Raw genomic sequence first — 15674 nt, 5'->3', positions numbered from 1 at the left:
GGCCACGGTGTTTCTGTATCTCTGTAATGTTGGTGCGGCTTCGGAACTTTTAAATATCTTGATATATCTCGAGAACTACGCCTCTGATCGAAAAATATCATAGAACATAAAAAGTAGGAAACTTAATTCTCTACAAAAAAGGTCTCTCAACATTTTGCCATAGCTCGCTTCGTTTCCGAGATATTTGCAGATTTATCTCAAGGGAAGGGGCCTAACGGACATATTTCGAGATATTTCTTCTTCTTGTTGTTCTTCTTCTGCACAGCTAAGCTGGAAGTGGCATTTGCGGCTCGCACTAGTGCAGAGTTATCTCAAAGAAAGGGGCCACGGTGTTTCTGTATCTCTATTATGTTGGTGCGGCTTCGGAACTTTTAAATATCTCGATATATCTCGAAATCTACGCTTCTGGTCAAAAAATATCATAGAACATAAATTGTAGGAAACATAATTCTCTACAAAAAAGTTCTCTTAACATTTTGCCATAGCTCGCTTCGTTTCCGAGATATTTGCAGATATATCTCAAGGGAAGGGGCCTGACGGACATATTTCGAGATATTTCTTCTTCTTGTTGTTCTTCTTCTGCACAGCTAACCTGGAAGTGGCATTTGCAGCTCGCAATAGTGCAGAGTTATCTCAAAGAAAGGGGCCACGGTGTTTCTGTATCTCTATTATGTTGGTGCGGTTTCGGAACTTTTAAATATCTTGATATATCTCGAGAACTACGCATCTGATCAAAAAATATCATAGAACATAAAAAGTAGGAAACTTAATTCTCTACAAAAAAGGTCTCTTAACATTTTGCCATAGCTCGCTTGGTTTCCGAGATATTTGCAGATTTATCTCAAGGGAAGGGGCCTGACGGACATATTTCGAGATATTTCTTCTTCTTGTTGTTCTTCTTCTGCACAGCTAAGCTGGAAGTGGCATTTGCAGCTCGCACTAGTGCACAGTTATCTCAAAGAAAGGGGCCACGGTGTTTCTGTATCTCTATTATGTTGGTGCGGCTTCGGAACTTTTAAATATCTCGATATATCTCGAAAACTACGCATCTGATCAAAAAATATCATAGAACATAAAAAGTAGGAAACTTAATTCTCTACAAAAAAGGTCTCTTAACATTTTGCCATAGCTCGCTTCGTTTCCGAGATATTTGCAGGTTTATCTCAAGGGAAGGGGCCTGACGGACATATTTCGAGATATTTCTTCTTCTTGTTGTTCTTCTTCTGCACAGCTGAGCTGGAAGTGGCATTTGCAGCTCGCAATAGTGCACAGTTACCTCAAAGAAAGGGGCCACGGTGTTTCTGTATCTCTATTATGTTGGTGCGGCTTCGGAACTTTTAAATATCTTGATATATCTCGAGAACTACGCATCTGATCAAAAAATATCATAGAACATAAAAAGTAGGAAACTTAATTCCCTACAAAAAAGGTCTCTTAACATTTTGCCATAGCTCGCTTCGTTTCCGAGATATTTGCAGGTTTATCTCAAGGGAAGGGGCCTAACGGACATATTTCGAGATATTTCTTCTTCTTGTTGTTCTTCTTCTGCACAGCTAAGCTGGAAGTGGCATTTGCGGCTCGCACTAGTGCAGAGTTATCTCAAAGAAAGGGGCCACGGTGTTTCTGTATCTCTATTATGTTGGTGCGGCTTCGGAACTTTTAAATATCTTGATATATCTCGAGAACTACGCATCTGATCAAAAAATATCATAGAACATAAAAAGTAGGAAACTTAATTCTCTACAAAAAAGGTCTCTTAACATTTTGCCATAGCTCGCTTCGTTTCCGAGATATTTGCAGGTTTATCTCAAGGGAAGGGGCCTAACGGACATATTTCGAGATATTTCTTCTTCTTGTTGTTCTTCTTCTGCACAGCTAAGCTGGAAGTGGCATTTGCGGCTCGCACTAGTACACAGTTATCTCAAAGAAAGGGGCCACGGTGTTTCTGTATCTCTATTATGTTGGTGCGGCTTCGGAACCTTTAAATATCTCGATATATCTCGAAAACTACGCTTCTGATCAAAAAATATCATAGAACATAAATTGTAGGAAACATAATTCTCTACAAAAAACGTCTCTTAACATTTTGCCATAGCTCGCTTCGTTTCCGAGATATTTGCAGATATATCCCAAGGGAAGGGGCCTGACGGACATATTTCGAGATATTTCTTCTTCTTGTTGTTCTTCTTCTGCACAGCTAAGCTGGAAGTGGCATTTGTAGGTCGCAATAGTGCAGAGTTATCTCAAAGAAAGGGGCCACGGTGTTTCTGTATCTCTATTATGTTGGTGCGCCTTCGGAACTTTTAAATATCTCGATATATCTCGAAAACTACGCTTCTGATCAAAAAATATCATAGAACGTAAATTGTAGCAAACATTATTCTCTACAAAAAAGGTCTCTTAACATTTTGCCATAGCTCGCTTCGTTTCCGAGATATTTGCAGATTTATCTCAAGGGAAGGGGCCTGACGGACATATTTCGAGATATTTCTTCTTCATGTTGTTCTTCTTCTGCACAGCTAAGCTGGAAGTGGCATTTGCAGCGCGCAATAGTGCAGAGTTATCTCAAAGAAAGGGGCCACGGTGTTTCTGTATCTCTGTTATGTTGGTGCGGCTTCGGAACTTTTAAATATCTTGATATATCTCGAGAACTACGCATCTGATCAAAAAATATCATACTACATAAAAAGTAGGAAACTTAATTCTCTACAAGAAAGGTCTCTTAACATTTTGCCATAGCTCGCTTCGTTTCCGAGATATTTGCAGATTTATCTCAAGGGAAGGGGCCTGACGGACATATTTCGAGATATTTCTTCTTCTTGTTGTTCTTCTTCTGCACAGCTAAGCTGGAAGTGGCATTTGCGGCTCGCACTAGTGCAGCGTTATCTCAATGAAAGGGGCCACGGTGTTTCTGTATCTCTATTATGTTGGTGCGGCTTCGGAACTTTTAAATATCTTGATATATCTCGAGAACTACGCATCTGATCAAAAAATATCATAGAACATAAAAAGTAGGAAACTTAATTCTCTACAAAAAAGGTCTCTTAACATTTTGCCATAGCTCGCTTCGTTTCCGAGATATTTGCAGGTTTATCTCAAGGGAAGGGGCCTAACGGACATATTTCGAGATATTTCTTCTTCTTGTTGTTCTTCTTCTGCACAGCTAAGCTGGAAGTGGTATTTGCGGCTCGCACTAGTACACAGTTATCTCAAAGAAAGGGGCCACGGTGTTTCTGTATCTCTATTATGTTGGTGCGGCTTCGGAACCTTTAAATATCTCGATATATCTCGAAAACTACGCTTCTGATCAAAAAATATCATAGAACATAAATTGTAGGAAACATAATTCTCTACAAAAAACGTCTCTTAACATTTTGCCATAGCTCGCTTCGTTTCCGAGATATTTGCAGATATATCCCAAGGGAAGGGGCCTGACGGACATATTTCGAGATATTTCTTCTTCTTGTTGTTCTTCTTCTGCACAGCTATGCTGGAAGTGGCATTTGTAGGTCGCAATAGTGCAGAGTTATCTCAAAGAAAGGGGCCACGGTGTTTCTGTATCTCTATTATGTTGGGGCGCCTTCGGAACTTTTAAATATCTCGATATATCTCGAAAACTACGCTTCTGATCAAAAAATATCATAGAACGTAAATTGTAGGAAACATTATTCTCTACAAAAAAGGTCTCCTAACATTTTGCCATAGCTCGCTTCGTTTCCGAGATATTTGCAGGTTTATCTCAAGGGAAGGGGCCTAACGGACATATTTCGAGATATTTCTTCTTCTTGTTGTTCTTCTTCTGCACAGCTAAGCTGGAAGTGGCATTTGCGGCTCGCACTAGTGCAGAGTTATCTCAAAGAAAGGGGCCACGGTGTTTCTGTATCTCTATTATGTTGGTGCGGTTTCGGAACTTTTAAATATCTTGATATATCTCGAGAACTACGCATCTGATCAAAAAATATCATAGAACATAAAAAGTAGGAAACTTAATTCTCTACAAAAAAGGTCTCTTAACATTTTGCCATAGCTCGCTTCGTTTCCGAGATATTTGCAGATTTATCTCAAGGGAAGGGGCCTGACGGACATATTTCGAGATATTTCTTCTTCTTGTTGTTCTTCTTCTGCACAGCTAAGCTGGAAGTGGCATTTGCGGCTCGCACTAGTGCAGCGTTATCTCAATGAAAGGGGCCACGTTGTTTCTGTATCTCTATTATGTTGGTGCGGCTTCGGAACTTTTAAATATCTTGATATATCTCGAGAACTACGCATCTGATCAAAAAATATCATAGAACATAAAAAGTAGGAAACTTAATTCTCTACAAAAAAGGTCTCTTAACATTTTGCCATAGCTCGCTTCGTTTCCGAGATATTTGCAGATTTATCTCAAGGGAAGGGGCCTGACGGACATATTTCGAGATATTTCTTCTTCTTGTTGTTCTTCTTCTGCACAGCTAAGCTGGAAGTGGCATTTGCAGCTCGCAATAGTGCAGAATTATCTCAAAGAAAGGGGCCACGCTGTTTCTGTATCTCTATTATGTTGGTGCGGCTTCGGAACTTTTACATATCTTGATATATCTCGAGAACTACGCATCTGATCAAAAAATATCATAGAACATAAAAAGTAGGAAACTTAATTCTCTACAAAAAAGTTCTCTTAACATTTTGCCATAGCTCGCTTCGTTTCCGAGATATTTGCAGATATATCTCAAGGGAAGGGGCCTGACGGACATATTTCGAGATATTTCTTCTTCTTGTTGTTCTTCTTCTGCACAGCTAACCTGGAAGTGGCATTTGCAGCTCGCAATAGTGCAGAGTTATCTCAAAGAAAGGGGCCACGGTGTTTCTGTATCTCTATTATGTTGGTGCGGCTTCGGAACTTTTAAATATCTTGATATATCTCGAGAACTACGCATCTGATCAAAAAATATCATAGAACATAAAAAGTAGGAAACTTAATTCTCTACAAAAAAGGTCTCTTAACATTTTGCCATAGCTCGCTTGGTTTCCGAGATATTTGCAGATTTATCTCAAGGGAAGGGGCCTGACGGACATATTTCGAGATATTTCTTCTTCTTGTTGTTCTTCTTCTGCACAGCTAAGCTGGAAGTGGCATTTGCAGCTCGCACTAGTGCACAGTTATCTCAAAGAAAGGGGCCACGGTGTTTCTGTATCTCTATTATGTTGGTGCGGCTTCGGAACTTTTAAATATCTCGATATATCTCGAAAACTACGCATCTGATCAAAAAATATCATAGAACATAAAAAGTAGGAAACTTAATTCTCTACAAAAAAGGTCTCTTAACATTTTGCCATAGCTCGCTTCGTTTCCGAGATATTTGCAGGTTTATCTCAAGGGAAGGGGCCTGACGGACATATTTCGAGATATTTCTTCTTCTTGTTGTTCTTCTTCTGCACAGCTGAGCTGGAAGTGGCATTTGCAGCTCGCAATAGTGCACAGTTACCTCAAAGAAAGGGGCCACGGTGTTTCTGTATCTCTATTATGTTGGTGCGGCTTCGGAACTTTTAAATATCTTGATATATCTCGAGAACTACGCATCTGATCAAAAAATATCATAGAACATAAAAAGTAGGAAACTTAATTCCCTACAAAAAAGGTCTCTTAACATTTTGCCATAGCTCGCTTCGTTTCCGAGATATTTGCAGGTTTATCTCAAGGGAAGGGGCCTAACGGACATATTTCGAGATATTTCTTCTTCTTGTTGTTCTTCTTCTGCACAGCTAAGCTGGAAGTGGCATTTGCGGCTCGCACTAGTGCAGAGTTATCTCAAAGAAAGGGGCCACGGTGTTTCTGTATCTCTATTATGTTGGTGCGGCTTCGGAACTTTTAAATATCTTGATATATCTCGAGAACTACGCATCTGATCAAAAAATATCATAGAACATAAAAAGTAGGAAACTTAATTCTCTACAAAAAAGGTCTCTTAACATTTTGCCATAGCTCGCTTCGTTTCCGAGATATTTGCAGGTTTATCTCAAGGGAAGGGGCCTAACGGACATATTTCGAGATATTTCTTCTTCTTGTTGTTCTTCTTCTGCACAGCTAAGCTGGAAGTGGCATTTGCGGCTCGCACTAGTACACAGTTATCTCAAAGAAAGGGGCCACGGTGTTTCTGTATCTCTATTATGTTGGTGCGGCTTCGGAACCTTTAAATATCTCGATATATCTCGAAAACTACGCTTCTGATCAAAAAATATCATAGAACATAAATTGTAGGAAACATAATTCTCTACAAAAAACGTCTCTTAACATTTTGCCATAGCTCGCTTCGTTTCCGAGATATTTGCAGATATATCCCAAGGGAAGGGGCCTGACGGACATATTTCGAGATATTTCTTCTTCTTGTTGTTCTTCTTCTGCACAGCTAAGCTGGAAGTGGCATTTGTAGGTCGCAATAGTGCAGAGTTATCTCAAAGAAAGGGGCCACGGTGTTTCTGTATCTCTATTATGTTGGTGCGCCTTCGGAACTTTTAAATATCTCGATATATCTCGAAAACTACGCTTCTGATCAAAAAATATCATAGAACGTAAATTGTAGCAAACATTATTCTCTACAAAAAAGGTCTCTTAACATTTTGCCATAGCTCGCTTCGTTTCCGAGATATTTGCAGATTTATCTCAAGGGAAGGGGCCTGACGGACATATTTCGAGATATTTCTTCTTCATGTTGTTCTTCTTCTGCACAGCTAAGCTGGAAGTGGCATTTGCAGCGCGCAATAGTGCAGAGTTATCTCAAAGAAAGGGGCCACGGTGTTTCTGTATCTCTGTTATGTTGGTGCGGCTTCGGAACTTTTAAATATCTTGATATATCTCGAGAACTACGCATCTGATCAAAAAATATCATACTACATAAAAAGTAGGAAACTTAATTCTCTACAAGAAAGGTCTCTTAACATTTTGCCATAGCTCGCTTCGTTTCCGAGATATTTGCAGATTTATCTCAAGGGAAGGGGCCTGACGGACATATTTCGAGATATTTCTTCTTCTTGTTGTTCTTCTTCTGCACAGCTAAGCTGGAAGTGGCATTTGCGGCTCGCACTAGTGCAGCGTTATCTCAATGAAAGGGGCCACGGTGTTTCTGTATCTCTATTATGTTGGTGCGGCTTCGGAACTTTTAAATATCTTGATATATCTCGAGAACTACGCATCTGATCAAAAAATATCATAGAACATAAAAAGTAGGAAACTTAATTCTCTACAAAAAAGGTCTCTTAACATTTTGCCATAGCTCGCTTCGTTTCCGAGATATTTGCAGGTTTATCTCAAGGGAAGGGGCCTAACGGACATATTTCGAGATATTTCTTCTTCTTGTTGTTCTTCTTCTGCACAGCTAAGCTGGAAGTGGTATTTGCGGCTCGCACTAGTACACAGTTATCTCAAAGAAAGGGGCCACGGTGTTTCTGTATCTCTATTATGTTGGTGCGGCTTCGGAACCTTTAAATATCTCGATATATCTCGAAAACTACGCTTCTGATCAAAAAATATCATAGAACATAAATTGTAGGAAACATAATTCTCTACAAAAAACGTCTCTTAACATTTTGCCATAGCTCGCTTCGTTTCCGAGATATTTGCAGATATATCCCAAGGGAAGGGGCCTGACGGACATATTTCGAGATATTTCTTCTTCTTGTTGTTCTTCTTCTGCACAGCTATGCTGGAAGTGGCATTTGTAGGTCGCAATAGTGCAGAGTTATCTCAAAGAAAGGGGCCACGGTGTTTCTGTATCTCTATTATGTTGGGGCGCCTTCGGAACTTTTAAATATCTCGATATATCTCGAAAACTACGCTTCTGATCAAAAAATATCATAGAACGTAAATTGTAGGAAACATTATTCTCTACAAAAAAGGTCTCCTAACATTTTGCCATAGCTCGCTTCGTTTCCGAGATATTTGCAGGTTTATCTCAAGGGAAGGGGCCTAACGGACATATTTCGAGATATTTCTTCTTCTTGTTGTTCTTCTTCTGCACAGCTAAGCTGGAAGTGGCATTTGCGGCTCGCACTAGTGCAGAGTTATCTCAAAGAAAGGGGCCACGGTGTTTCTGTATCTCTATTATGTTGGTGCGGTTTCGGAACTTTTAAATATCTTGATATATCTCGAGAACTACGCATCTGATCAAAAAATATCATAGAACATAAAAAGTAGGAAACTTAATTCTCTACAAAAAAGGTCTCTTAACATTTTGCCATAGCTCGCTTCGTTTCCGAGATATTTGCAGATTTATCTCAAGGGAAGGGGCCTGACGGACATATTTCGAGATATTTCTTCTTCTTGTTGTTCTTCTTCTGCACAGCTAAGCTGGAAGTGGCATTTGCGGCTCGCACTAGTACACAGTTATCTCAAAGAAAGGGGCCACGGTGTTTCTGTATCTCTATTATGTTGGTGCGGCCTCGGAACTTTTAAATATCTCGATATATCTCGAAAACTACGCTTCTGATCAAAAAATATCATAGAACATAAATTGTAGGAAACATAATTCTCTACAAAAAACGTCTCTTAACATTTTGCCATAGCTCGCTTCGTTTCCGAGATATTTGCAGATATATCCCAAGGGAAGGGGCCTGACGGACATATTTCGAGATATTTCTTCTTCTTGTTGTTCTTCTTCTGCACAGCTAAGCTGGAAGTGGCATTTGCAGGTCGCAATAGTGCAGAGTTATCTCAAAGAAAGGGGCCACGGTGTTTCTGTATCTCTATTATGTTGGTGCGGCTTCGGAACTTTTAAATATCTTGATATATCTCGAGAACTACGCATCTGATCAAAAAATATCATAGAACATAAAAAGTAGGAAACTTAATTCTCTACAAAAACGTTCTCTTAACATTTTGCCATAGCTCGCTTCGTTTCCGAGATATTTGCAGATTTATCTCAAGGGACGGGGCCTGACGGACATATTTCGAGATATTTCTTCTTCTTGTTGTTCTTCTTCTGCACAGCTAAGCTGGAAGTGGCATTTGCGGCTCGCACTAGTGCAGAGTTATCTCAAAGAAAGGGGCCACGGTGTTTCTGTATCTCTATTATATTGGTGCGGCTTCGGAACTTTTAAATATCTTGATATATCTCGAGAACTACGCATCTGATCAAAAAATATCATAGAACATAAATAGTAGGAAACTTAATTCTCTACAAAAAAGGTCTCTCAACATTTTGCCATAGCTCTCTTCGTTTCCGAGATATTTGCAGATTTATCTCAAGGGAAGGGGCCTGACGGACATATTTCGAGATATTTCTTATTCTTGTTGTTCTTCTTCTGCACAGCTAAGCTGGAGGTGGCATTTGCAGCTCGCAATAGTGCAGAATTATCTCAAAGAAAGGGGCCACGCTGTTTCTGTATCTCTATTATGTTGGTGCGGCTTCGGAACTTTTACATATCTTGATATATCTCGAGAACTACGCATCTGATCAAAAAATATCATAGAACATAAAAAGTAGGAAACTTAATTCTCTACAAAAACGGTCTCTTAACATTTTGCCATAGCTCGCTTCGTTTCCGAGATATTTGCAGATTTATCTCAAGGGAAGGGGCCTGACGGACATACTTCGAGATATTTCTTCTTCTTGTTGTTCTTCTTCTGCACAGCTAAGCTGGAAGTGGCATTTGCGGCTCGCACTAGTACACAGTTATCTCAAAGAAAGGGGCCACGGTGTTTCTGTATCTCTATTATGTTGGTGCGGCTTCGGAACTTTTAAATATCTCGATATATCTCGAAAACTACCCTTCTGATCAAAAAATATCATAGAACATAAATTGTAGGAAACATAATTCTCTACAAAAAACGTCTCTTAACATTTTGCCATAGCTCGCTTCGTTTCCGAGATATTTGCAGATATATCCCAAGGGAAGGGGCCTGACGGACATATTTCGAGATATTTCTTCTTCTTGTTGTTCTTCTTCTGCACAGCTAAGCTGGAAGTGGCATTTGTAGGTCGCAATAGTGCAGAGTTATCTCAAAGAAAGGGGCCACGGTGTTTCTGTATCTCTATTATGTTGGTGCGCCTTCGGAACTTTTAAATATCTCGATATATCTCGAAAACTACGCTTCTGATCAAAAAATATCATAGAACGTAAATTGTAGGAAACATTATTCTCTACAAAAAAGGTCTCTTAACATTTTGCCATAGCTCGCTTCGTTTCCGAGATATTTGCAGATTTATCTCAAGGGAAGGGTCCTGATGGACATATTTCGAGATATTTCTTCTTCTTGTTGTTCTTCTTCTGCACAGCTAAGCTGGAAGTGGCATTTGCAGCGCGCAATAGTGCAGAGTTATCTCAAAGAAAGGGGCCACGGTGTTTCTGTATCTCTGTTATGTTGGTGCGGCTTTGGAACTTTTAAATATCTTGATATATCTCGAGAACTACGCATCTGATCAAAAAATATCATACTAGATAAAAAGTAGGAAACTTAATTCTCTACAAGAAAGGTCTCCGAACATTTTGCCATAGCTCGCTTCGTTTCCGAGATATTTGCAGATTTATCTCAAGGGAAGGGGCCTGACGGACATATTTCGAGATATTTCTTCTTCTTGTTGTTCTTCTTCTGCACAGCTAAGCTGGAAGTGGCATTTGCGGCTCGCACTAGTACACAGTTATCTCAAAGAAAGGGGCCACGGTGTTTCTGTATCTCTATTATGTTGGTGCGGCTTCGGAGCTTTTAAATATCTCGATATATCTCGAAAACTACGCTTCTGATCAAAAAATATCAGAGAACGTAAATTGTAGGAAACATAATTCTCTACAAAAAAGGTCTCTTAACATTTTGCCATAGCTCGCTTCGTTTCCGAGATATTTGCAGATTTATCTCAAGGGAAGGGGCCTGACCGACATATTTCGAGATATTTCTTCTTCTTGTTGTTCTTCTTCTGCACAGCTAAGCTGGAAGTGGCATTTGCAGCTCGCAATAGTGCAGAGTTATCTCAAAGAAAGGGGCCACGGTGTTTCTGTATCTCTATTATGTTGGTGCGGCTTCGGAGCTTTTAAATATCTCGATATATCTCGAAAACTACGCTTCTGATCAAAAAATATCAGAGAACGTAAATTGTAGGAAACATAATTCTCTACAAAAAAGGTCTCTTAACATTTTGCCATAGCTCGCTTCGTTTCCGAGATATTTGCAGATTTATCTCAAGGGAAGGGGCCTGACCGACATATTTCGAGATATTTCTTCTTCTTGTTGTTCTTCTTCTGCACAGCTAAGCTGGAAGTGGCATTTGCAGCTCGCAATAGTGCAGAGTTATCTCAAAGAAAGGGGCCACGGTGTTTCTGTATCTCTATTATGTTGGTGCGGCGTCGGAACTTTTAAATATCTCGATATATCTCGAAAACTACGCTTCTGATCAAAAAATATCAGAGAACGTAAATTGTAGGAAACATAATTCTCTACAAAAAAGGTCTCTTAACATTTTGCCATAGCTCGCTTCGTTTCCGAGATATTTGCAGATTTATCTCAAGGGAAGGGGCCTGACGGACATATTTCGAGATATTTCTTCTTCTTGTTGTTCTTCTTCTGCACAGCTAAGCTGGAAGTGGCATTTGCAGCTCGCAATAGTGCAGAGTTATCTCAAAGAAAGGGGCCACGGTGTTTCTGTATCTCTATTATGTTGGTGCGGCTTCGGAACTTTTAAATATCTTGATATATCTCAAGAACTGCGCATCTGATCAAAAAATATCATAGAACATAAAAAGTAGGAAACTTAATTCTCTACAAAAAAGGTCTCTTAACATTTTGCCATAGCTCGCTTTGTTTCCGAGATATTTGCAGATTTATCTCAAGGGAAGGGGCCTGACGGACATATTTCGAGATATTTCTTCTTCTTGTTGTTCTTCTTCTGCACAGCTAAGCTGGAAGTGGCATTTGCGGCTCGCACTAGTGCAGAGTTATCTCAAAGAAAGGGGCCACGGTGTTTCTGTATCTCTATTATGTTGGTGCGGCTTCGGAACTTTTAAATATCTTGATATATCTCGAGAACTACGCATCTGATCAAAAAATATCATAGAACATAAAAAGTAGGAAACCTAATTTTCTACAAAAAAGGTCTCTTAACATTTTGCCGTAGCTCGCTTCGTTTCCGAGATATTTGCAGATTTATCTCAAGGGAAGGGGCCTGACGGACATATTTCGAAATATTTCTTATTCTTGTTGTTCTTCTTCTGCACAGCTAAGCTGGAAGTGGCATTTGCAGCTCGCAATAGTGCAGAGTTATCTCAAAGAAAGGGGCCACGGTGTTTCTGTACCTCTATTATGTTGGTGCAGCTTCGGAGCTTTTAAATATCTTGATATATCTCGAGAACTACGCATCTGATCAAAAAATATCATAGAACATAAAAAGTAGGAAACTTAATTCTCTACAAAAAAGGTCTCTTAACATTTTGCCATAGCTCGCTTCGTTTCCGAGATATTTGCAGATTTATCTCAAGGGAAGGGGCCTGACGGACATATTTCGAGATATTTCTTCTTCTTGTTGTTCTTCTTCTGCACAGCTAAGCTGGAAGTGGCATTTGCGGCTCGCACTAGTGCAGAGTTATCTCAAAGAAAGGGGCCACGGTGTTTCTGTATCTCTATTATGTTGGTGCGGCTTCGGAACTTTTAAATATCTTAATATATCTCGAGAACTACGCATCTGATCAAAAAATATCATACAACATAAAAAGTAGGAAACTTAATTCTCTACAAAAAAGGTCTCTTAACATTTTGCCATAGCTCGCTTCGTTTCCGAGATATTTGCAGATTTATCTCAAGGGAAGGGGCCTAACGGACATATTTCGAGATATTTCTTCTTCTTGTTGTTCTTCTTCTGCACAGCTAAGCTGGAAGTGGCATTTGCGGCTCGCACTAGTGCAGAGTTATCTCAAAGAAAGGGGCCACGGTGTTTCTGTATCTCTATTATGTTGGTGCGGTTTCGGAACTTTTAAATATCTTGATATATCTCGAGAACTACGCATCTGATCAAAAAATATCATAGAACATAAAAAGTAGGAAACTTAATTCTCTACAAAAAAGGTCTCTTAACATTTTGCCATAGCTCGCTTCGTTTCCGAGATATTTGCAGGTTTATCTCAAGGGAAGGGGCCTAACGGACATATTTCGAGATATTTCTTCTTCTTGTTGTTCTTCTTCTGCACAGCTAAGCTGGAAGTGGCATTTGCGGCTCGCACTAGTGCAGAGTTATCTCAAAGAAAGGGGCCACGGTGTTTCTGTATCTCTATTATGTTGGTGCGGCTTCGGAACTTTTAAATATCTTGATATATCTCGAGAACTACGCGTCTGATCAAAAAATATCACAGAACATAAAAAGTAGGAAACATAATTCTGTACAAAAAAGGTCTCTTAACATTTTGCCATAGCTCGCTTCGTTTCCGAGATATTTGCAGATTTATCTCAAGGGAAGGGGCCTGACGGACATATTTCGAGATATTTCTTCTTCTTGTTGTTCTTCTCCTGCACAGCTAAGCTGGAAGTGGCATTTACAGCTCGCAATAGTGCAGAGTTATCTCAAAGAAAGGGGCCACGGTGTTTCTGTATCTCTATTATGTTGGTGCGGCTTCGGAACCTTTAAATATCTTGATATATCTCGAGAACTACGCATCTGATCAAAAAATATCATAGAACATAAAAAGTAGGAAACTTAATTCTCTACAAAAAAGGTCTCTTAACATTTTGCCATAGCTCGCTTCGTTTCCGAGATATTTGCATATTTATCCCAAGGGAAGGGGCCTAACGGACATATTTCGAGATATTTCTTCTTCTTGTTGTTCTTCTTCTGCACAGCTAAACTGGAAGTGGCATTTCCAGCTCGCAATAGTGCAGAGTTATCTCAAAGAAAGGAGCCACGGTGTTTCTGTATCTCTATTATGTTGGTGCGGCTTCGGAACTTTTAAATATCTTGATATATCTCGAGAACTACGCATCTGATCAAAAAATATCATAGAACATAAAAAGTAGGAAACTTAATTCTCTACAAAAAAGATCTCTTAACATTTTGCCATAGCTCGCTTCGTTTCCGAGATATTTGCAGATTTATCTCAAGGGAAGGGGCCTGACGGACATATTTCGAGATACTTCTTCTTCTTGTTGTTCTTCTTCTGCACAGCTAAGCTGGAAGTGGCATTTGCAGCTCGCAATAGTGCAGAGTTATCTCAAAGAAAGGGGCCACGGTGTTTCGGTATCTCTATTATGTTGGTGGGGCTTCGGAACTTTTAAATATCTTAATATATCTCGAGAACTACGCATCTGATCAAAAAATATCATAGAACATAAAAAGTAGGAAACTTAATTCTCTACAAAAAAGGTCTCTTAACATTTTGCCATAGCTCGCTTCGATTCCGAGATATTTGCAGATATATCTCAAGGGAAGGGGCCTCACGGACATATTTCGAGATATTTCTTCTTCTTGTTGTTCTTCTTCTGCACAGCTAAGCTGGAAGTGGCACTTGCAGCTCGCAATAGTGCAGAGATATCTCAAAGAAAGGGGCCACGGTGTTTCTGTATCTCTATTATGTTGGTGCGGCTTCGGAACTTTTAAATATCTTGATATATCTCGAGAACTACGCGTCTGATCAAAAAATATCATAGAACATAAAAAGTAGGAAACATAATTCTGTACAAAAAAGGTCTCTTAACATTTTGCCATAGCTCGCTTCGTTTCCGAGATATTTGCAGATTTATCTCAAGGGAAGGGGCCTGACGGACATATTTCGAGATATTTCTTATTCTTGTTGTTCTTCTTCTGCACAGCTAAGCTGGAAGTGGCATTTGCAGCTCGCAATAGTGCAGAATTATCTCAAAGAAAGGGGCCACGCTGTTTCTGTATCTCTATTATGTTGGTGCGGCTTCGGAACTTTTACATATCTTGATATATCTCGAGAACTACGCATCTGATCAAAAAATATCATAGAACATAAAAAGTAGGAAACTTAATTCTCTACAAAAACGGTCTCTTAACATTTTGCCATAGCTCGCTTCGTTTCCGAGATATTTGCAGATTTATCTCAAGGGAAGGGGCCTGACGGACATACTTCGAGATATTTCTTCTTCTTGTTGTTCTTCTTCTGCACAGCTAAGCTGGAAGTGGCATTTGCGGCTCGCACTAGCACACAGTTATCTCAAAGAAAGGGGCCACGGTGTTTCTGTATCTCTATTATGTTGGTGCGGCTTCGGAACTTTTAAATATCTCGATATATCTCGAAAACTACCCTTCTGATCAAAAAATATCATAGAACATAAATTGTAGGAAACATAATTCTCTACAAAAAACGTCTCTTAACATTTTGCCATAGCTCGCTTCGTTTCCGAGATATTTGCAGATATATCCCAAGGGAAGGGGCCTGACGGACATATTTCGAGATATTTCTTCTTCTTGTTGTTCTTCTTCTGCACAGCTAAGCTGGAAGTGGCATTTGCAGCTCGCAATAGTGCAGAGTTATCTCAAAGAAAGGGGCCACGGTGTTTCTGTATCTCTATTATGTTGGTGCGGCTTCGGAGCTTTTAAATATCTCGATATATCTCGAAAACTACGCTTCTGATCAAAAAATATCAGAGAACGTAAATTGTAGGAAACATAATTCTCTACAAAAAAGGTCTCTTAACATTTTGCCATAGCTCGCTTCGTTTCCGAGATATTTGCAGATTTATCTCAAGGGAAGGGGCCTGACCG

Source organism: Osmia lignaria, unplaced genomic scaffold, assembly GCF_051020975.1.
Source record: "Osmia lignaria lignaria isolate PbOS001 unplaced genomic scaffold, iyOsmLign1 scaffold0007, whole genome shotgun sequence".
In the NCBI taxonomy this organism is placed as follows: Eukaryota; Metazoa; Arthropoda; class Insecta; order Hymenoptera; family Megachilidae; genus Osmia; species Osmia lignaria.
The sequence above is the reverse complement of the archived record's forward strand: the minus strand, read 5'-3'. Positions refer to the sequence as shown.